General features: G+C 45.4%; 12 non-coding genes and 3 pseudogenes across 12 annotated transcripts; all 15 read right to left on the bottom strand.

Annotated features, from left to right (window-relative positions):
- Positions 1–351: 351 nt before the first annotated feature.
- LOC146750617 (U1 spliceosomal RNA) lies at positions 352–486 on the bottom strand (annotated as a pseudogene).
- A 6321-nt stretch (positions 487–6807) lies between these two features.
- On the bottom strand, positions 6808–6972 carry LOC146750616 (U1 spliceosomal RNA). The gene has a single exon (XR_014930271.1). It is a non-coding gene; the product is annotated as a U1 spliceosomal RNA (small nuclear RNA).
- Positions 6973–7598: 626 nt separating this feature from the next.
- On the bottom strand, positions 7599–7763 carry LOC146750615 (U1 spliceosomal RNA). Its single transcript, XR_014930270.1, has one exon. It is a non-coding gene; the product is annotated as a U1 spliceosomal RNA (small nuclear RNA).
- Positions 7764–8390: 627 nt separating this feature from the next.
- Positions 8391–8555, bottom strand: LOC146750614 (U1 spliceosomal RNA). Its single transcript, XR_014930269.1, has one exon. It is a non-coding gene; the product is annotated as a U1 spliceosomal RNA (small nuclear RNA).
- Positions 8556–9181: 626 nt separating this feature from the next.
- Positions 9182–9316, bottom strand: LOC146750613 (U1 spliceosomal RNA; annotated as a pseudogene).
- Positions 9317–15636: 6320 nt separating this feature from the next.
- LOC146750612 (U1 spliceosomal RNA) lies at positions 15637–15801 on the bottom strand. The gene has a single exon (XR_014930268.1). It is a non-coding gene; the product is annotated as a U1 spliceosomal RNA (small nuclear RNA).
- Positions 15802–16423: 622 nt separating this feature from the next.
- Positions 16424–16588, bottom strand: LOC146750611 (U1 spliceosomal RNA). The gene has a single exon (XR_014930267.1). It is a non-coding gene; the product is annotated as a U1 spliceosomal RNA (small nuclear RNA).
- Positions 16589–17214: 626 nt separating this feature from the next.
- LOC146750610 (U1 spliceosomal RNA) lies at positions 17215–17379 on the bottom strand. Its single transcript, XR_014930266.1, has one exon. It is a non-coding gene; the product is annotated as a U1 spliceosomal RNA (small nuclear RNA).
- A 624-nt stretch (positions 17380–18003) lies between these two features.
- LOC146750609 (U1 spliceosomal RNA) lies at positions 18004–18168 on the bottom strand. Its single transcript, XR_014930265.1, has one exon. It is a non-coding gene; the product is annotated as a U1 spliceosomal RNA (small nuclear RNA).
- Positions 18169–18792: 624 nt separating this feature from the next.
- Positions 18793–18957, bottom strand: LOC146750608 (U1 spliceosomal RNA). Its single transcript, XR_014930264.1, has one exon. It is a non-coding gene; the product is annotated as a U1 spliceosomal RNA (small nuclear RNA).
- Positions 18958–19581: 624 nt separating this feature from the next.
- Positions 19582–19746, bottom strand: LOC146750607 (U1 spliceosomal RNA). Its single transcript, XR_014930263.1, has one exon. It is a non-coding gene; the product is annotated as a U1 spliceosomal RNA (small nuclear RNA).
- Positions 19747–20373: 627 nt separating this feature from the next.
- LOC146750606 (U1 spliceosomal RNA) lies at positions 20374–20538 on the bottom strand. Its single transcript, XR_014930262.1, has one exon. It is a non-coding gene; the product is annotated as a U1 spliceosomal RNA (small nuclear RNA).
- Positions 20539–21162: 624 nt separating this feature from the next.
- Positions 21163–21327, bottom strand: LOC146750605 (U1 spliceosomal RNA). Its single transcript, XR_014930509.1, has one exon. It is a non-coding gene; the product is annotated as a U1 spliceosomal RNA (small nuclear RNA).
- A 627-nt stretch (positions 21328–21954) lies between these two features.
- LOC146750604 (U1 spliceosomal RNA) lies at positions 21955–22119 on the bottom strand. The gene has a single exon (XR_014930261.1). It is a non-coding gene; the product is annotated as a U1 spliceosomal RNA (small nuclear RNA).
- Positions 22120–22746: 627 nt separating this feature from the next.
- LOC146750603 (U1 spliceosomal RNA) lies at positions 22747–22881 on the bottom strand (annotated as a pseudogene).
- Positions 22882–22935: the final 54 nt, after the last annotated feature.

The raw sequence follows: 22935 nt of genomic DNA, 5'->3' as shown, positions 1-22935 counted from the left end.
CGGCACTAATCCCATGCCAGCGATCATCCTATCAGCGTCCGTAGCCCCCCAAATCATATGGTTGCTGTCAACCAATGGGTTTTCTTTTATGCGAAACGCGGCGTGTGAGGGCGTCAGTACTCGACAAGTACAGGTGACCTGTGGATCTGGCCAACTCTCGATTATTTCATTGCTTAGTACATCGAAAACCTGTCCATTTTTAATAAATAATAATAACTTGATCAATGGTCGACATTTCCCTGAAAATCTAGTTAGGAAACCCACATTGTTCTCACATGAGGCGGATCTGCGCGATTTCTCACTAGAGATGACCAATGTAAGAAATTAGATCTGATTTTTTAGTTTCATTATCAGGGGATAGCGCGAACGCAGTCCCCCACTAACATAAATTATGCGCCCGAGTCGCCCACATTTGGGGCGATCGCAGGTGTCAGCCCAGCCGAAGTGCAATGGGAGGGCCTCTCCCTGAGGGAACCGCCTATTTTTGTTTTAGGGTGGCAAAAAAAAACCCTACTCTAAGACAAAGAATACCAACAACAACAAAAACAAAGGAAAATCTACTCTAACCTACAACTGTGCACCCTAGGCAGGCCAGCCACGCTGGGTCTAGGCACACGAGGTTACGATCCTCCCTGCCTGATCTTTTGAAACAGTTGTTAAACCAAAAGCACGACAAATAAATAAATAAAAGGCTAACAGACAACAGGAAAGATGAAACAAAAGACAGAAAAACAGAACCCTAAAGTTTAGATTTCACTTTGGAGTTGGTCTTTTCGATGAGGAATTGCCATTTTTCCGAGACGGTATCGGTGTCCTCATTATTGATGTCGGCTTCGATTCTGGAACTAATATACCTCTTGGTGTTTATGAGGACTTCTGCATATGTGACATGCTGTTTTTCAAAGTTGGCGTAGCATCTGGATTTCCAGATTTCATGTTTAATAACATTAACCATGTACAATATGACGGCCTGAATGTGAGCTTGGAGTGGTGAGGCGAGAATCCCATAGTACACAAGATTTTTGCTGCAGATAATGGTGATTCCGGTGTTATGACGGATATAGTGTTCGAGCCAGGACCAGAGCAAGGATGGTGTGTCACATTCTAAGAACAGGTGGTCGAGAGTCTCTACTTGTGAGCAGTCAACTCTTGGGCAGGAGCGAGAAGTTATGCATCCCCAATGATATAGGGTGCTCTTTGTCTTCAGAGCCTTGTGAACGATTTTCCAGGCCAGCTCCTTCAACAGGTTATCCAGAAGAGGACTGTGGCACGATGCGAAAATTTTACTCCAGTTCATGTGGGGAGCTTTCAAGATGACGTGTGGGGTATGCGATAGTTTCTCAAGGAGAGTGGAATACACAGATTTTGTAGATATGATCGTCCAGTTGGATGTGCAGAGTGTCGCATGGTTTTGTTGACAAGACTTTCTGAGGTGAGCATGCCATTGTGGTGGGTCAGAAAAGTGCGGATACAGGTTAGACCAAGGCAGAGCCAGAATTGCTAGAAGGTTTTTATTCGCCCAGGACAGAGGGAAGAAGCGATCTGGGAGATCCGACACCATAGAACTACAGGAACTTTGAATAAAAATGGCATCAGCCTTCATTTGGATGTTAACCAGGCCCAATCCCCCTTCTTGTAGAGGCAGATAGAAAGTTTCCCGCTTTATAAATTCTTTCTTCCCAGACCACATGAAGTTGAAAACCAGAGGAGTGAGCGTCTGAATGACAGAGTTGGGAATATTGTAGATGTGTGCAATGTACCAAAGTGGTGCGGTAACGAGGTTGTTTATGACGATGACTTTTCCGACCATTGAGAGACGTCTCTTCTCCCATTGAGTAAGAGTGGTTTTAAACTTCTTGACGCAACTGTCCCAATTGACGGCACTCATATCGATGCTCCCAAACCAGAAGCCATTGATTTTGATTCTGACCCCCGTCCAGTCAATGTTATAAGGCTTGTCTGAACGGTTTCTCCAGCTTCCTAGGAAGAGACCTTTGCATTTCGTCATATTGAGTTCAGAGCCCGAAGCAGTACCAAATCTCTCAAAAAGTTGGAACAGAGCCTTGAACGACTTATTATCAGTAACCAGAGCTGTGGAGTCATCTGCATATTGGAGAAGTTTGCATTCAGTTTTTGATCCAGGTAGTTTCACACCTTTGATTTCGGTTGAACTCTGCACAGCTGCTGCAAGCGGCTCCATGAAAATGATGTACAGCAAAGGTGAGAGTGGGCAGCCCTGACGGACACCCCTAGATAAAGAAAAGGCAGGGGACACATGCCCATTGACGGTGACCGAACTCATGATATCATTGTAGATCGTCTTGATGTAAGAACAGAAGAGTGAGCCGCAATTCAGCTGCATGAGGGTTTTATATAGGAATTTCCACTCAACCCTATCAAAGGCTTTTTTCTGATCCAAAGAAACGATAGCACTGCCAAAGCCTCTGCTATTAGCAAAAGTGGTGAAATCTCTCAGGATGCGCACGTTTTGGTGAATTGACCGCCCAGCAACACCACAGGTTTGGAAAGGCCCGATAACAGATGGAAGAACAGAATATAAACGGGTGGCGAGAGCTTTCGTGACGATTTTGTAGTCAACGTTAAGAAGGGATATAGGTCTTTTATCCCCAGGGCGCACTGCTTCGTGATGATTACCTTCTTGGGGTGAAGGCTTATTCACCAGGGTGATTAGACCCTGACGCTGGGAGGTGGATAGTTGACCTTGTGTCATGGCGATATTAATAACTTGGGTGAAATCTTCTCCTAGATCTTCCCAGAAGAGCATATAAAATTCTTTGGGAAGACCATCCAAGCCCGGGGTCTTATTATCTTTCATGTTCTTCAGAGCATCATGTAACTCTTTCTGTATAATTGGTTTGTCAAGTTGTTGTTTTTGCATGTCAGAGAAAGACCTGGTGAGCTTGCCCAGGAAGAAATCTTGCTCCTTGCAGTCTAAGTTTGGTTGTGATGTATATAATTTACTATAAAATTGGGCAAAGACAGATGGGACTTCATCCGGATCTGACACCACTTTGCCTTCAGCATTGATAACACTGGAGACCAGCTTGCTCTTGCCACGTCTGCGTTCTGTAGTTAAAAAGACGCTTGACCATCTTTCCTGCTCTTGAATAAGTTGTGCTCGCGAGCGGATTTTCGTCCCTTCCAGTTTCCTAAGCTGTAAGTCATGAATTTTCTTTTTGGTAATGTGGTAGGATCCCAGGGTAGCCCGAGTACGGTCTCCCGAGTTAAGCTTATGTGTCAGTTCTTTAAAATGATGAAGAAGTTTGTTCAGCTTTGCTCTATTGTCTTGCGATATGCGTTTTGAGTGCGTGGTGATTAGTGATTTGGCCCGAGCCTTGACTGTGTCCCACCAGTCCAAAATAGAGTCAAAGGCAGGTTTAAGGGTCTTCCATTGTTGGATGTGTTTTCTTATGCTACTCCTGACTACAGGGTCTTGGAGGGTTGAGATATTACACTTCCATACACCTCGACCTCTTGCGATGGATGTTGGCATCTTGAGTACACAGGTGATGAATTCATGGTCAGAGAATGGACAAGGAATGATTTTAGATTCAGTGGTCATGTTTTTGGGGGTCAGAAACTTGTCAATTCTAGATGCAGAAGCGTTGTTGGCACTCCTCCAGGTGAATTCCTTCGTTGAGGGATGGGAAATGCGCCAGTGATCAGTGATATTATAGTCAGAGCAGATGGAATTAAGGACATCAGAGCCGGCCCGGACTTCTGGGCTATCAAGTCCACCAAGTTTGTCAAGCAGTGGATCACTGACACAATTGAAATCACCACATAGGATTGTCTCTTTGTTTGGGGGCAAATATTGAGCAAGAGAACCGAAGAAGCTAATGCGAGCCTGAGGATTATTGGGGGCATAGACAGAACACAAACGAAAGGAAGTGGTGCCATGCGTGATGGAGACAGAAACAACTCTGCCTTCAGAATCCGTATGAACTTCATTGTACTTCGCTTGGAAGGCTGGAGAGAAAAGGATGGCCACGCCTCTTGAGTGTTTAGACCCAAGGCTATACAGGATGCGTCCACCCCATTCCATCTCCCATTGCTCCGCATCATCACAAGAGCTCATATACGTTTCCTGGATGCAGATAAGGTCGAATTTGGCGCTATGGCAGTGGTTAAAGAAGGCGAGTCTGGAGGCTTGGTTGCGTAGTCCCTGGATGTTTATAGAGGCGATGGTAGTCATGATATTACTGGTTAAGGGTGAGACACTGCTGTAAACTTTCTATCGTCTGCTGCGATAAGAAGTGTGTATGTGTTGTGTGTACATGTTTTGTCCAAGCCAATGTTGTGCCGGAGGAAAATTTGCAGGCTGACACCGGACAAAATAATTTCACTCCCCTCTCTCCATGTTCCTTCTTACAGTGGGAACGCAGGCTGGCAAAGGATTCAGCAATGAATTCGCAACCAATGCTGGCGAACTGGTTGCAAGTAAACTTAGCATTTTTAGTAACAATTTCATGAAGTTTGGTCACTTCCGGTGGTTTCATTTTTTTTGCACTTTCATCTGTTTGACCATCATCTGAGAAGTGTCTTTTTCTATCTTCTGTTGGAGGTTTCGTGTTTTCTGGACCAGGGTGGGCTGTAGCTGGCTGCGGCAGTGTGACTATGGCAGTCTCATATGATGATTGAGAGCTTTCACCACTACTGTGGGCTGGTGTTGGTTGATCCATTTCATTGGTCATATTCTCCGTGTTGGCTGGGATCTTGGGTGTCTGTTTTTGGGTAACAGATGGTTCGTTTGATTTGGTAACTGGTAACCTAGAAGAGGCCGTGGGAGCATGAACAGGAGACTCAGACGGAGGGTTGGTGGTTGTGTTGGCGGTTGTGTTTTCTCCGGTGGTATTTTCTATGACCATATCTTCAATGGTGGGTAAACAGTCCTGGCATGCGACTTCTACATATGGGGATTCGGATTTTTTGGAGCACTTGGTACATGATTCTATAGTTGCTTCTTTTGGAGGGACCAGATCTGAGCAGTACATGCACTTGATGTCCAAGGCTGCAACGAAGTTTCCACATTTGCAGCTAGAGGACATTGGTGGCGCATTTGCCCATGAGGGACTTTTAGAGACTTGGTTAGCAAAGGAGATTTTGCAATTCCGAGCGATGTGACCGGGTTTGTGGCAGATAGTGCACACAATGGTTTTGTCACAGTCATTTGTCGAATGGCCATGCTCAAGGCATCTGTTGCAAATGGTGGTTTTGCAGTCTTTGGATAAGTGACCTGATTGCTGGCATCTGTTGCATGTTCTCACTTGTCCCATGTATGAAACCCAAACATTACGTCCGGAGATACGTAACGCAGATGGAATGTTAGATCTCAATTTCATTTTATATTGGCGGTTACCATTGAACACTTTTGGAGCGAAGTGGTAGGTACAGAAGCGGGAGGCCAAGACCTCGCCATATTGGCTAAGAGTGTACCGAATTTCGTTGTCGTTGGTCTCAGATGGGATATGGAAAAGGGTGACGATCGTGTACTCAGTAAAATTTTTGCAATCTTCTACGCCATGCATCTTTTCAAATTTCCGTTCATTTTCTCTTCTTTTGCTGAATGAAGTGAATGTTATATCATACTTGTTACCAGGCAGAGGCTGGACACACGTCAAGTCGTCAATATTAATACCTAACTCTTTAATTCTTTTGAACAGGTCAACTGGTTTGACAGGTTCAGTCAACGTGACCGAGATAGAGGAATCTCGCCTCATTCTCGTCAGAGCAGTGATCAACAATCGGGGGAGGATTTGGGAAACGGCGCAAAGGCCAGTCCTCCAGATAGGTGACACCAACCACACAGGATACACAGGACGCCAAGTAGAAAACTAGCGACAAGCAGACAAAAAATGGGTAAGACTCACCAAGCAGAGCAGAACGAGACAGGAGCTGGTTTCTTCAGGAGCGCTTCGCAGTGTCTTCTCTTCACGGCAGCTTCCGGACTTTCCCCGGGGGCCAAAGATGGCACACACCCGGGGAGACAACAACAAATACAGTAACCAGAAACAATCAAGCAATTACTCACCAAAGAGAAGCAGCAAGGATAAGGGTTGATCAGCAGTCAAGTCACCAGTAGCAGGAAGCTGGACAATGGTTATACCAACAGCAGAAAGCAGGCCTAGAGATCACGGTTAACCCCTACGCCAGGTAAGTATGCCATTGACTGTCAACAACGGAGTACCCCATGGAATGAAACAAAACAGACACGACGGTGAGTGCCAAGAGCATCTGGAAAAAATCGTATTCTAACTAGTAGTTGCACACAATAGACTGGTAATGTCATGACTTAAATATTAACCACATGATTTTAATGGTCGCTCATGGACATTTGACTCCACGAAATGCGTTGTATATACTGAAAATTCGCGACAAACTTGGCCACAAAGGATTCTGGGTAGAGAGAGAGAGAGATTATGCACGCACACCAAGCGGCACTAATCCCATGCCAGCGATCATCCTATCAGCGTCCGTAGCCCCCCAAATCATATGGTTGCTGTCAACCAATGGGTTTTCTTTTATGCGAAACGCGGCGTGTGAGGGCGTCAGTACTCGACAAGTACAGGTGACCTGTGGATCTGGCCAACTCTCGATTATTTCATTGCTTAGTACATCGAAAACCTGTCCATTTTTAATAAATAATAATAACTTGATCAATGGTCGACATTTCCCTGAAAATCTAGTTAGGAAACCCACATTGTTCTCACATGAGGCGGATCTGCGCGATTTCTCACTAGAGATGACCAATGTAAGAAATTAGATCTGATTTTTTAGTTTCATTATCAGGGGATAGCGCGAACGCAGTCCCCCACTAACATAAATTATGCGCCCGAGTCGCCCACATTTGGGGCGATCGCAGGTGTCAGCCCAGCCGAAGTGCAATGGGAGGGCCTCTCCCTGAGGGAACCGCCTCCATGATCACGGTTAACCCCTACGCCAGGTAAGTATGCCATTGACTGTCAACAACGGAGTACCCCATGGAATGAAACAAAACAGACACGACGGTGAGTGCCAAGAGCATCTGGAAAAAAATCGTATTCTAACTAGTAGTTGCACACAATAGACTGGTAATGTCATGACTTAAATATTAACCACATGATTTTAATGGTCGCTCATGGACATTTGACTCCACGAAATGCGTTGTATATACTGAAAATTCGCGACAAACTTGGCCACAAAGGATTCTGGGTAGAGAGAGAGAGAGATTATGCACGCACACCAAGCGGCACTAATCCCATGCCAGCGATCATCCTATCAGCGTCCGTAGCCCCCCAAATCATATGGTTGCTGTCAACCAATGGGTTTTTTTTTATGCGAAACGCGGCGTGTGAGGGCGTCAGTACTCGACAAGTACAGGTGACCTGTGGATCTGGCCAACTCTCGATTATTTCATTGCTTAGTACATCGAAAACCTGTCCATTTTTAATAAATAATAATAACTTGATCAATGGTCGACATTTCCCTGAAAATCTAGTTAGGAAACCCACATTGTTCTCACATGAGGCGGATCTGCGCGATTTCTCACTAGAGATGACCAATGTAAGAAATTAGATCTGATTTTTTAGTTTCATTATCAGGGGATAGCGCGAACGCAGTCCCCCACTAACATAAATTATGCGCCCGAGTCGCCCACATTTGGGGCGATCGCAGGTGTCAGCCCAGCCGAAGTGCAATGGGAGGGCCTCTCCCTGAGGGAACCGCCTCCATGATCACGGTTAACCCCTACGCCAGGTAAGTATGCCATTGACTGTCAACAACGGAGTACCCCATGGAATGAAACAAAACAGACACGACGGTGAGTGCCAAGAGCATCTGGAAAAAAAATCGTATTCTAACTAGTAGTTGCACACAATAGACTGGTAATGTCATGACTTAAATATTAACCACATGATTTTAATGGTCGCTCATGGACATTTGACTCCACGAAATGCGTTGTATATACTGAAAATTCGCGACAAACTTGGCCACAAAGGATTCTGGGTAGAGAGAGAGAGAGATTATGCACGCACACCAAGCGGCACTAATCCCATGCCAGCGATCATCCTATCAGCGTCCGTAGCCCCCCAAATCATATGGTTGCTGTCAACCAATGGGTTTTCTTTTATGCGAAACGCGGCGTGTGTGGGCGTCAGTACTCGACAAGTACAGGTGACCTGTGGATCTGGCCAACTCTCGATTATTTCATTGCTTAGTACATCGAAAACCTGTCCATTTTTAATAAATAATAATAACTTGATCAATGGTCGACATTTCCCTGAAAATCTAGTTAGGAAACCCACATTGTTCTCACATGAGGCGGATCTGCGCGATTTCTCACTAGAGATGACCAATGTAAGAAATTAGATCTGATTTTTTAGTTTCATTATCAGGGGATAGCGCGAACGCAGTCCCCCACTAACATAAATTATGCGCCCGAGTCGCCCACATTTGGGGCGATCGCAGGTGTCAGCCCAGCCGAAGTGCAATGGGAGGGCCTCTCCCTGAGGGAACCGCCTCCATGATCACGGTTAACCCCTACGCCAGGTAAGTATGCCATTGACTGTCAACAACGGAGTACCCCATGGAATGAAACAAAACAGACACGACGGTGAGTGCCAAGAGCATCTGGAAAAAAATCGTATTCTAACTAGTAGTTGCACACAATAGACTGGTAATGTCATGACTTAAATATTAACCACATGATTTTAATGGTCGCTCATGGACATTTGACTCCACGAAATGCGTTGTATATACTGAAAATTCGCGACAAACTTGGCCACAAAGGATTCTGGGTAGAGAGAGAGAGAGATTATGCACGCACACCAAGCGGCACTAATCCCATGCCAGCGATCATCCTATCAGCGTCCGTAGCCCCCCAAATCATATGGTTGCTGTCAACCAATGGGTTTTCTTTTATGCGAAACGCGGCGTGTGAGGGCGTCAGTACTCGACAAGTACAGGTGACCTGTGGATCTGGCCAACTCTCGATTATTTCATTGCTTAGTACATCGAAAACCTGTCCATTTTTAATAAATAATAATAACTTGATCAATGGTCGACATTTCCCTGAAAATCTAGTTAGGAAACCCACATTGTTCTCACATGAGGCGGATCTGCGCGATTTCTCACTAGAGATGACCAATGTAAGAAATTAGATCTGATTTTTTAGTTTCATTATCAGGGGATAGCGCGAACGCAGTCCCCCACTAACATAAATTATGCGCCCGAGTCGCCCACATTTGGGGCGATCGCAGGTGTCAGCCCAGCCGAAGTGCAATGGGAGGGCCTCTCCCTGAGGGAACCGCCTATTTTTGTTTTAGGGTGGCAAAAAAAAACCCTACTCTAAGACAAAGAATACCAACAACAACAAAAACAAAGGAAAATCTACTCTAACCTACAACTGTGCACCCTAGGCAGGCCAGCCACGCTGGGTCTAGGCACACGAGGTTACGATCCTCCCTGCCTGATCTTTTGAAACAGTTGTTAAACCAAAAGCACGACAAATAAATAAATAAAAGGCTAACAGACAACAGGAAAGATGAAACAAAAGACAGAAAAACAGAACCCTAAAGTTTAGATTTCACTTTGGAGTTGGTCTTTTCGATGAGGAATTGCCATTTTTCCGAGACGGTATCGGTGTCCTCATTATTGATGTCGGCTTCGATTCTGGAACTAATATACCTCTTGGTGTTTATGAGGACTTCTGCATATGTGACATGCTGTTTTTCAAAGTTGGCGTAGCATCTGGATTTCCAGATTTCATGTTTAATAACATTAACCATGTACAATATGACGGCCTGAATGTGAGCTTGGAGTGGTGAGGCGAGAATCCCATAGTACACAAGATTTTTGCTGCAGATAATGGTGATTCCGGTGTTATGACGGATATAGTGTTCGAGCCAGGACCAGAGCAAGGATGGTGTGTCACATTCTAAGAACAGGTGGTCGAGAGTCTCTACTTGTGAGCAGTCAACTCTTGGGCAGGAGCGAGAAGTTATGCATCCCCAATGATATAGGGTGCTCTTTGTCTTCAGAGCCTTGTGAACGATTTTCCAGGCCAGCTCCTTCAACAGGTTATCCAGAAGAGGACTGTGGCACGATGCGAAAATTTTACTCCAGTTCATGTGGGGAGCTTTCAAGATGACGTGTGGGGTATGCGATAGTTTCTCAAGGAGAGTGGAATACACAGATTTTGTAGATATGATCGTCCAGTTGGATGTGCAGAGTGTCGCATGGTTTTGTTGACAAGACTTTCTGAGGTGAGCATGCCATTGTGGTGGGTCAGAAAAGTGCGGATACAGGTTAGACCAAGGCAGAGCCAGAATTGCTAGAAGGTTTTTATTCGCCCAGGACAGAGGGAAGAAGCGATCTGGGAGATCCGACACCATAGAACTACAGGAACTTTGAATAAAAATGGCATCAGCCTTCATTTGGATGTTAACCAGGCCCAATCCCCCTTCTTGTAGAGGCAGATAGAAAGTTTCCCGCTTTATAAATTCTTTCTTCCCAGACCACATGAAGTTGAAAACCAGAGGAGTGAGCGTCTGAATGACAGAGTTGGGAATATTGTAGATGTGTGCAATGTACCAAAGTGGTGCGGTAACGAGGTTGTTTATGACGATGACTTTTCCGACCATTGAGAGACGTCTCTTCTCCCATTGAGTAAGAGTGGTTTTAAACTTCTTGACGCAACTGTCCCAATTGACGGCACTCATATCGATGCTCCCAAACCAGAAGCCATTGATTTTGATTCTGACCCCCGTCCAGTCAATGTTATAAGGCTTGTCTGAACGGTTTCTCCAGCTTCCTAGGAAGAGACCTTTGCATTTCGTCATATTGAGTTCAGAGCCCGAAGCAGTACCAAATCTCTCAAAAAGTTGGAACAGAGCCTTGAACGACTTATTATCAGTAACCAGAGCTGTGGAGTCATCTGCATATTGGAGAAGTTTGCATTCAGTTTTTGATCCAGGTAGTTTCACACCTTTGATTTCGGTTGAACTCTGCACAGCTGCTGCAAGCGGCTCCATGAAAATGATGTACAGCAAAGGTGAGAGTGGGCAGCCCTGACGGACACCCCTAGATAAAGAAAAGGCAGGGGACACATGCCCATTGACGGTGACCGAACTCATGATATCATTGTAGATCGTCTTGATGTAAGAACAGAAGAGTGAGCCGCAATTCAGCTGCATGAGGGTTTTATATAGGAATTTCCACTCAACCCTATCAAAGGCTTTTTTCTGATCCAAAGAAACGATAGCACTGCCAAAGCCTCTGCTATTAGCAAAAGTGGTGAAATCTCTCAGGATGCGCACGTTTTGGTGAATTGACCGCCCAGCAACACCACAGGTTTGGAAAGGCCCGATAACAGATGGAAGAACAGAATATAAACGGGTGGCGAGAGCTTTCGTGACGATTTTGTAGTCAACGTTAAGAAGGGATATAGGTCTTTTATCCCCAGGGCGCACTGCTTCGTGATGATTACCTTCTTGGGGTGAAGGCTTATTCACCAGGGTGATTAGACCCTGACGCTGGGAGGTGGATAGTTGACCTTGTGTCATGGCGATATTAATAACTTGGGTGAAATCTTCTCCTAGATCTTCCCAGAAGAGCATATAAAATTCTTTGGGAAGACCATCCAAGCCCGGGGTCTTATTATCTTTCATGTTCTTCAGAGCATCATGTAACTCTTTCTGTATAATTGGTTTGTCAAGTTGTTGTTTTTGCATGTCAGAGAAAGACCTGGTGAGCTTGCCCAGGAAGAAATCTTGCTCCTTGCAGTCTAAGTTTGGTTGTGATGTATATAATTTACTATAAAATTGGGCAAAGACAGATGGGACTTCATCCGGATCTGACACCACTTTGCCTTCAGCATTGATAACACTGGAGACCAGCTTGCTCTTGCCACGTCTGCGTTCTGTAGTTAAAAAGACGCTTGACCATCTTTCCTGCTCTTGAATAAGTTGTGCTCGCGAGCGGATTTTCGCCCCTTCCAGTTTCCTAAGCTGTAAGTCATGAATTTTCTTTTTGGTAATGTGGTAGGATCCCAGGGTAGCCCGAGTACGGTCTCCCGAGTTAAGCTTATGTGTCAGTTCTTTAAAATGATGAAGAAGTTTGTTCAGCTTTGCTCTATTGTCTTGCGATATGCGTTTTGAGTGCGTGGTGATTAGTGATTTGGCCCGAGCCTTGACTGTGTCCCACCAGTCCAAAATAGAGTCAAAGGCAGGTTTAAGGGTCTTCCATTGTTGGATGTGTTTTCTTATGCTACTCCTGACTACAGGGTCTTGGAGGGTTGAGATATTACACTTCCATACACCTCGACCTCTTGCGATGGATGTTGGCATCTTGAGTACACAGGTGATGAATTCATGGTCAGAGAATGGACAAGGAATGATTTTAGATTCAGTGGTCATGTTTTTGGGGGTCAGAAACTTGTCAATTCTAGATGCAGAAGCGTTGTTGGCACTCCTCCAGGTGAATTCCTTCGTTGAGGGATGGGAAATGCGCCAGTGATCAGTGATATTATAGTCAGAGCAGATGGAATTAAGGACATCAGAGCCGGCCCGGACTTCTGGGCTATCAAGTCCACCAAGTTTGTCAAGCAGTGGATCACTGACACAATTGAAATCACCACATAGGATTGTCTCTTTGTTTGGGGGCAAATATTGAGCAAGAGAACCGAAGAAGCTAATGCGAGCCTGAGGATTATTGGGGGCATAGACAGAACACAAATGAAAGGAAGTGGTGCCATGCGTGATGGAGACAGAAACAACTCTGCCTTCAGAATCCGTATGAACTTCATTGTACTTCGCTTGGAAGGCTGGAGAGAAAAGGATGGCCACGCCTCTTGAGTGTTTAGACCCAAGGCTATACAGGATGCGTCCACCCCATTCCATCTCCCATTGCTCCGCATCATCACAAGAGCTCATATACGTTTCCTGGATGCAGATAAGGTCGAATTTGGCGCTATGGCAGTGGTTAAAGAAGGCGAGTCTGGAGGCTTGGTTGCGTAGTCCCTGGATGTTTATAGAGGCGATGGTAGTCATGATATTACTGGTTAAGGGTGAGACACTGCTGTAAACTTTCTATCGTCTGCTGCGATAAGAAGTGTGTATGTGTTGTGTGTACATGTTTTGTCCAAGCCAATGTTGTGCCGGAGGAAAATTTGCAGGCTGACACCGGACAAAATAATTTCACTCCCCTCTCTCCATGTTCCTTCTTACAGTGGGAACGCAGGCTGGCAAAGGATTCAGCAATGAATTCGCAACCAATGCTGGCGAACTGGTTGCAAGTAAACTTAGCATTTTTAGTAACAATTTCATGAAGTTTGGTCACTTCCGGTGGTTTCATTTTTTTTGCACTTTCATCTGTTTGACCATCATCTGAGAAGTGTCTTTTTCTATCTTCTGTTGGAGGTTTCGTGTTTTCTGGACCAGGGTGGGCTGTAGCTGGCTGCGGCAGTGTGACTATGGCAGTCTCATATGATGATTGAGAGCTTTCACCACTACTGTGGGCTGGTGTTGGTTGATCCATTTCATTGGTCATATTCTCCGTGTTGGCTGGGATCTTGGGTGTCTGTTTTTGGGTAACAGATGGTTCGTTTGATTTGGTAACTGGTAACCTAGAAGAGGCCGTGGGAGCATGAACAGGAGACTCAGACGGAGGGTTGGTGGTTGTGTTGGCGGTTGTGTTTTCTCCGGTGGTATTTTCTATGACCATATCTTCAATGGTGGGTAAACAGTCCTGGCATGCGACTTCTACATATGGGGATTCGGATTTTTTGGAGCACTTGGTACATGATTCTATAGTTGCTTCTTTTGGAGGGACCAGATCTGAGCAGTACATGCACTTGATGTCCAAGGCTGCAACAAAGTTTCCACATTTGCAGCTAGAGGACATTGGTGGCGCATTTGCCCATGAGGGACTTTTAGAGACTTGGTTAGCAAAGGAGATTTTGCAATTCCGAGCGATGTGACCGGGTTTGTGGCAGATAGTGCACACAATGGTTTTGTCACAGTCATTTGTCGAATGGCCATGCTCAAGGCATCTGTTGCAAATGGTGGTTTTGCAGTCTTTGGATAAGTGACCTGATTGCTGGCATCTGTTGCATGTTCTCACTTGTCCCATGTATGAAACCCAAACATTACGTCCGGAGATACGTAACGCAGATGGAATGTTAGATCTCAATTTCATTTTATATTGGCGGTTACCATTGAACACTTTTGGAGCGAAGTGGTAGGTACAGAAGCGGGAGGCCAAGACCTCGCCATATTGGCTAAGAGTGTACCGAATTTCGTTGTCGTTGGTCTCAGATGGGATATGGAAAAGGGTGACGATCGTGTACTCAGTAAAATTTTTGCAATCTTCTACGCCATGCATCTTTTCAAATTTCCGTTCATTTTCTCTTCTTTTGCTGAATGAAGTGAATGTTATATCATACTTGTTACCAGGCAGAGGCTGGACACACGTCAAGTCGTCAATATTAATACCTAACTCTTTAATTCTTTTGAACAGGTCAACTGGTTTGACAGGTTCAGTCAACGTGACCGAGATAGAGGAATCTCGCCTCATTCTCGTCAGAGCAGTGATCAACAATCGGGGGAGGATTTGGGAAACGGCGCAAAGGCCAGTCCTCCAGATAGGTGACACCAACCACACAGGATACACAGGACGCCAAGTAGAAAACTAGCGACAAGCAGACAAAAAATGGGTAAGACTCACCAAGCAGAGCAGAACGAGACAGGAGCTGGTTTCTTCAGGAGCGCTTCGCAGTGTCTTCTCTTCACGGCAGCTTCCGGACTTTCCCCGGGGGCCAAAGATGGCACACACCCGGGGAGACAACAACAAATACAGTAACCAGAAACAATCAAGCAATTACTCACCAAAGAGAAGCAGCAAGGATAAGGGTTGATCAGCAGTCAAGTCACCAGTAGCAGGAAGCTGGACAATGGTTATACCAACAGCAGAAAGCAGGCCTAGAGATCACGGTTAACCCCTACGCCAGGTAAGTATGCCATTGACTGTCAACAACGGAGTACCCCATGGAATGAAACAAAACAGACACGACGGTGAGTGCCAAGAGCATCTGGAAAAAAATCGTATTCTAACTAGTAGTTGCACACAATAGACTGGTAATGTCATGACTTAAATATTAACCACATGATTTTAATGGTCGCTCATGGACATTTGACTCCACGAAATGCGTTGTATATACTGAAAATTCGCGACAAACTTGGCCACAAAGGATTCTGGGTAGAGAGAGAGAGATTATGCACGCACACCAAGCGGCACTAATCCCATGCCAGCGATCATCCTATCAGCGTCCGTAGCCCCCCAAATCATATGGTTGCTGTCAACCAATGGGTTTTCTTTTATGCGAAACGCGGCGTGTGAGGGCGTCAGTACTCGACAAGTACAGGTGACCTGTGGATCTGGCCAACTCTCGATTATTTCATTGCTTAGTACATCGAAAACCTGTCCATTTTTAATAAATAATAATAACTTGATCAATGGTCGACATTTCCCTGAAAATCTAGTTAGGAAACCCACATTGTTCTCACATGAGGCGGATCTGCGCGATTTCTCACTAGAGATGACCAATGTAAGAAATTAGATCTGATTTTTTAGTTTCATTATCAGGGGATAGCGCGAACGCAGTCCCCCACTAACATAAATTATGCGCCCGAGTCGCCCACATTTGGGGCGATCGCAGGTGTCAGCCCAGCCGAAGTGCAATGGGAGGGCCTCTCCCTGAGGGAACCGCCTCCATGATCACGGTTAACCCCTACGCCAGGTAAGTATGCCATTGACTGTCAACAACGGAGTACCCCATGGAATGAAACAAAACAGACACGACGGTGAGTGCCAAGAGCATCTGGAAAAAAATCGTATTCTAACTAGTAGTTGCACACAATAGACTGGTAATGTCATGACTTAAATATTAACCACACGATTTTAATGGTCGCTCATGGACATTTGACTCCACGAAATGCGTTGTATATACTGAAAATTCGCGACAAACTTGGCCACAAAGGATTCTGGGTAGAGAGAGAGATTATGCACGCACACCAAGCGGCACTAATCCCATGCCAGCGATCATCCTATCAGCGTCCGTAGCCCCCCAAATCATATGGTTGCTGTCAACCAATGGGTTTTCTTTTATGCGAAACGCGGCGTGTGAGGGCGTCAGTACTCGACAAGTACAGGTGACCTGTGGATCTGGCCAACTCTCGATTATTTCATTGCTTAGTACATCGAAAACCTGTCCATTTTTAATAAATAATAATAACTTGATCAATGGTCGACATTTCCCTGAAAATCTAGTTAGGAAACCCACATTGTTCTCACATGAGGCGGATCTGCACGATTTCTCACTAGAGATGACCAATGTAAGAAATTAGATCTGATTTTTTAGTTTCATTATCAGGGGATAGCGCGAACGCAGTCCCCCACTAACATAAATTATGCGCCCGAGTCGCCCACATTTGGGGCGATCGCAGGTGTCAGCCCAGCCGAAGTGCAATGGGAGGGCCTCTCCCTGAGGGAACCGCCTCCATGATCACGGTTAACCCCTACGCCAGGTAAGTATGCCATTGACTGTCAACAACGGAGTACCCCATGGAATGAAACAAAACAGACACGACGGTGAGTGCCAAGAGCATCTGGAAAAAAATCGTATTCTAACTAGTAGTTGCACACAATAGACTGGTAATGTCATGACTTAAATATTAACCACATGATTTTAATGGTCGCTCATGGACATTTGACTCCACGAAATGCGTTGTATATACTGAAAATTCGCGACAAACTTGGCCACAAAGGATTCTGGGTAGAGAGAGAGAGAGATTATGCACGCACACCAAGCGGCACTAATCCCATGCCAGCGATCATCCTATCAGCGTCCGTAGCCCCCCAAATCATATGGTTGCTGTCAACCAATGGGTTTTCTTTTATGCGAAACGCGGCGTGTGAGGGCGTCAGTACTCGACAAGTACAGGTGACCTGTGGATCTGGCCAACTCTCGATTATTTCATTGCTTAGTACATCGAAAACCTGTCCATTTTTAATAAATAATAATAACTTGATCAATGGTCGACATTTCCCTGAAAATCTAGTTAAGAAACCCACATTGTTCTCACATGAGGCGGATCTGCGCGATTTCTCACTAGAGATGACCAATGTAAGAAATTAGATCTGATTTTTTAGTTTCATTATCAGGGGATAGCGCGAACGCAGTCCCCCACTAACATAAATTATGCGCCCGAGTCGCCCACATTTGGGGCGATCGCAGGTGTCAGCCCAGCCGAAGTGCAATGGGAGGGCCTCTCCCTGAGGGAACCGCCTCCATGATCACGGTTAACCCCTACGCCAGGTAAGTATGCCATTGACTGTCAACAACGGAGTACCCCATGGAATGAAACAAAACAGACACGACGGTGAGTGCCAAGAGCATCTGGAAAAAAATCGTATTCTAACTAGTAGTTGCACACAATAGACTGGTAATGTCATGACTTAAATATTAACCACATGATTTTAATGGTCGCTCATGGACATTTGACTCCACGAAATTTTTTGTATATACTGAAAATTCGCGACAAACTTGGCCACAAAGGATTCTGGGTAGAGAGAGAGAGATTATGCACGCACACCAAGCGGCACTAATCCCATGCCAGCGATCATCCTATCAGCGTCCGTAGCCCCCCAAATCATATGGTTGCTGTCAACCAATGGGTTTTCTTTTATGCGAAACGCGGCGTGTGAGGGCGTCAGTACTCGACAAGTACAGGTGACCTGTGGATCTGGCCAACTCTCGATTATTTCATTGCTTAGTACATCGAAAACCTGTCCATTTTTAATAAATAATAATAACTTGATCAATGGTCGACATTTCCCTGAAAATCTAGTTAGGAAACCCACATTGTTCTCACATGAGGCGGATCTGCGCGATTTCTCACTAGAGATGACCAATGTAAGAAATTAGATCTGATTTTTTAGTTTCATTATCAGGGGATAGCGCGAACGCAGTCCCCCACTAACATAAATTATGCGCCCGAGTCGCCCACATTTGGGGCGATCGCAGGTGTCAGCCCAGCCGAAGTGCAATGGGAGGGCCTCTCCCTGAGGGAACCGCCTCCATGATCACGGTTAACCCCTACGCCAGGTAAGTATGCCATTGACTGTCAACAACGGAGTACCCCATGGAATGAAACAAAACAGACACGACGGTGAGTGCCAAGAGCATCTGGAAAAAAATCGTATTCTAACTAGTAGTTGCACACAATAGACTGGTAATGTCATGACTTAAATATTAACCACATGATTTTAATGGTCGCTCATGGACATTTGACTCCACGAAATGCGTTGTATATACTGAAAATTCGCGACAAACTTGGCCACAAAGGATTCTGGGTAGAGAGAGAGAGATTATGCACGCACACCAAGCGGCACTAATCCCATGCCAGCGATCATCCTATCAGCGTCCGTAGCCCCCCAAATCATATGGTTGCTGTCAACCAATGGGTTTTCTTTTATGCGAAACGCGGCGTGTGAGGGCGTCAGTACTCGACAAGTACAGGTGACCTGTGGATCTGGCCAACTCTCGATTATTTCATTGCTTAGTACATCGAAAACCTGTCCATTTTTAATAAATAATAATAACTTGATCAATGGTCGACATTTCCCTGAAAATCTAGTTAGGAAACCCACATTGTTCTCACATGAGGCGGATCTGCGCGATTTCTCACTAGAGATGACCAATGTAAGAAATTAGATCTGATTTTTTAGTTTCATTATCAGGGGATAGCGCGAACGCAGTCCCCCACTAACATAAATTATGCGCCCGAGTCGCCCACATTTGGGGCGATCGCAGGTGTCAGCCCAGCCGAAGTGCAATGGGAGGGCCTCTCCCTGAGGGAACCGCCTCCATGATCACGGTTAACCCCTACGCCAGGTAAGTATGCCATTGACTGTCAACAACGGAGTACCCCATGGAATGAAACAAAACAGACACGACGGTGAGTGCCAAGAGCATCTGGAAAAAAAAATCGTATTCTAACTAGTAGTTGCACACAATAGACTGGTAATGTCATGACTTAAATATTAACCACACGATTTTAATGGTCGCTCATGGACATTTGACTCCACGAAATGCGTTGTATATACTGAAAATTCGCGACAAACTTGGCCACAAAGGATTCTGGGTAGAGAGAGAGATTATGCACGCACACCAAGCGGCACTAATCCCATGCCAGCGATCATCCTATCAGCGTCCGTAGCCCCCCAAATCATATGGTTGCTGTCAACCAATGGGTTTTCTTTTATGCGAAACGCGGCGTGTGAGGGCGTCAGTACTCGACAAGTACAGGTGACCTGTGGATCTGGCCAACTCTCGATTATTTCATTGCTTAGTACATCGAAAACCTGTCCATTTTTAATAAATAATAATAACTTGATCAATGGTCGACATTTCCCTGAAAATCTAGTTAGGAAACCCACATTGTTCTCACATGAGGCGGATCTGCACGATTTCTCACTAGAGATGACCAATGTAAGAAATTAGATCTGATTTTTTAGTTTCATTATCAGGGGATAGCGCGAACGCAGTCCCCCACTAACATAAATTATGCGCCCGAGTCGCCCACATTTGGGGCGATCGCAGGTGTCAGCCCAGCCGAAGTGCAATGGGAGGGCCTCTCCCTGAGGGAACCGCCTCCATGATCACGGTTAACCCCTACGCCAGGTAAGTATGCCATTGACTGTCAACAACGGAGTACCCCATGGAATGAAACAAAACAGACACGACGGTGAGTGCCAAGAGCATCTGGAAAAAAAATCGTATTCTAACTAGTAGTTGCACACAAAAGACTGGTAATGTCATGACTTAAATATTAACCACATGATTTTAATGGTCGCTCATGGACATTTGACTCCACGAAATGCGTTGTATATACTGAAAATTCGCGACAAACTTGGCCACAAAGGATTCTGGGTAGAGAGAGAGAGAGATTATGCACGCACACCAAGCAGCACTAATCCCATGCCAGCGATCATCCTATCAGCGTCCGTAGCCCCCCAAATCATATGGTTGCTGTCAACCAATGGGTTTTCTTTTATGCGAAACGCGGCGTGTGAGGGCGTCAGTACTCGACAAGTACAGGTGACCTGTGGATCTGGCCAACTCTCGATTATTTCATTGCTTAGTACATCGAAAACCTGTCCATTTTTAATAAATAATAATAACTTGATCAATGGTCGACATTTCCCTGAAAATCTAGTTAGGAAACCCACATTGTTCTCACATGAGGCGGATCTGCGCGATTTCTCACTAGAGATGACCAATGTAAGAAATTAGATCTGATTTTTTAGTTTCATTATCAGGGGATAGCGCGAACGCAGTCCCCCACTAACATAAATTATGCGCCCGAGTCGCCCACATTTGGGGCGATCGCAGGTGTCAGCCCAGCCGAAGTGCAATGGGAGGGCCTCTCCCTGAGGGAACCGCCTCCATGATCACGGTTAACCCCTACGCCAGGTAAGTATGCCATTGACTGTCAACAACGGAGTACCCCATGGAATGAAACAAAACAGACACGACGGTGAGTGCCAAGAGCATCTGGAAAAAAATCGTATTCTAACTAGTAGTTGCACACAATAGACTGGTAATGTCATGACTTAAATATTAACCACATGATTTTAATGGTCGCTCATGGACATTTGACTCCACGAATCGCGTTGTATATACTGAAAATTCGCGACAAACTTGGCCACAAAGGATTCTGGGTAGAGAGAGAGAGATTATGCACGCACACCAAGCGGCACTAATCCCATGCCAGCGATCATCCTATCAGCGTACGTAGCCCCCCAAATCATATGGTTGCTGTCAACCAATGGGTTTTCTTTTATGCGAAACGCGGCGTGTGAGGGCGTCAGTACTCGACAAGTACAGGTGACCTGTGGATCTGGCCAACTCTCGATTATTTCATTGCTTAGTACATCGAAAACCTGTCCATTTTTAATAAATAATAATAACTTGATCAATGGTCGACATTTCCCTGAAAATCTAGTTAGGAAACCCACATTGTTCTCACATGAGGCGGATCTGCGCGATTTCTCACTAGAGATGACCAACGTAAGAAATTAGATCTGATTTTTTAGTTTCATTATCAGGGGATAGCGCGAACGCAGTCCCCCACTAACATAAATTATGCGCCCGAGTCGCCCACATTTGGGGCGATCGCAGGTGTCAGCCCAGCCGAAGTGCAATGGGAGGGCCTCTCCCTGAGGGAACCGCCTCCATGATCACGGTTAACCCCTACGCCAGGTAAGTAGGCCATTGACTGTCAACAACGGAGTACCCCATGGAATGAAACAAAACAGACACGACGGTGAGTGCCAAGAGCATCTGGAAAAAAAATCGTATTCTAACTAGTAGTTGCACACAATAGACTGGTAATGTCATGACTTAAATATTAACCACATGATTTTAATGGTCGCTCATGGACATTTGACTCCACGAAATGCGTTGTATATACTGAAAATTCGCGACAAACTTGGCCACAAAGGATTCTGGGTAGAGAGAGAGAGAGATTATGCACGCACACCAAGCGGCACTAATCCCATGCCAGCGATCATCCTATCAGCGTCCGTAGCCCCCCAAATCATATGGTTGCTGTCAACCAATGGGTTTTCTTTTATGCGAAACGCGGCGTGTGAGGGCGTCAGTACTCGACAAGTACAGGTGACCTGTGGATCTGGCCAACTCTCGATTATTTCATTGCTTAGTACATCGAAAACCTGTCCATTTTTAATAAATAATAATAACTTGATCAATGGTCGACATTTCCCTGAAAATCTAGTTAGGAAACCCACATTGTTCTCACATGAGGCGGATCTGCGCGATTTCTCACTAGAGATGACCAATGTAAGAAATTAGATCTGATTTTTTAGTTTCATTATCAGGGGATAGCGCGAACGCAGTCCCCCACTAACATAAATTATGCGCCCGAGTCGCCCACATTTGGGGCGATCGCAGGTGTCAGCCCAGCCGAAGTGCAATGGGAGGGCCTCTCCCTGAGGGAACCGCCTCCATGATCACGGTTAACCCCTACGCCAGGTAAGTATGCCATTGACTGTCAACAACGGAGTACCCCATGGAATGAAACAAAACAGACACGACGGTGAGTGCCAAGAGCATCTGGAAAAAAAATCGTATTCTAACTAATAGTTGCACACAATAGACTGGTAATGTCATGACTTAAATATTAACCACATGATTTTAATGGTCGCTCATGGACATTTGACTCCACGAAATGCGTTGTATATACTGAAAATTCGCGACAAACTTGGCCACAAAGGATTCTGGGTAGAGAGAGAGAGAGATTATGCACGCACACCAAGCGGCACTAATCCCATGCCAGCGATCATCCTATCAGCGTCCGTAGCCCCCCAAATCATATGGTTGCTGTCAACCAATGGGTTTTCTTTTATGCGAAACGCGGCGTGTGAGGGCGTCAGTACTCGACAAGTACAGGTGACCTGTGGATCTGGCCAACTCTCGATTATTTCATTGCTTAGTACATCGAAAACCTGTCCATTTTTAATAAATAATAATAACTTGATCAATGGTCGACATTTCCCTGAAAATCTAGTTAGGAAACCCACATTGTTCTCACATGAGACGGATCTGCGCGATTTCTCACTAGAGATGACCAATGTAAGAAATTAGATCTGATTTTTTAGTTTCATTATCAGGGGATAGCGCGAACGCAGTCCCACACTAACATAAATTATGCGCCCGAGTCGCCCACATTTGGGGCGATCGCAGGTGTCAGCCCAGCCGAAGTGCAATGGGAGGGCCTCTCCCTGAGGGAACCGCCTATTTTTGTTTTAGGGTGGCAAAAAAAAACCCTACTCTAAGACAAAGAATACCAACAACAA

This window comes from Saccoglossus kowalevskii, chromosome 1 (assembly GCF_978046115.1).
Source record: "Saccoglossus kowalevskii chromosome 1, keSacKowa6.1, whole genome shotgun sequence".
Taxonomy (NCBI): Eukaryota; Metazoa; Hemichordata; class Enteropneusta; family Harrimaniidae; genus Saccoglossus; species Saccoglossus kowalevskii.
Note: the sequence above shows the minus strand (reverse complement) of the source record. Positions and strands in the feature narration are given on the sequence as shown.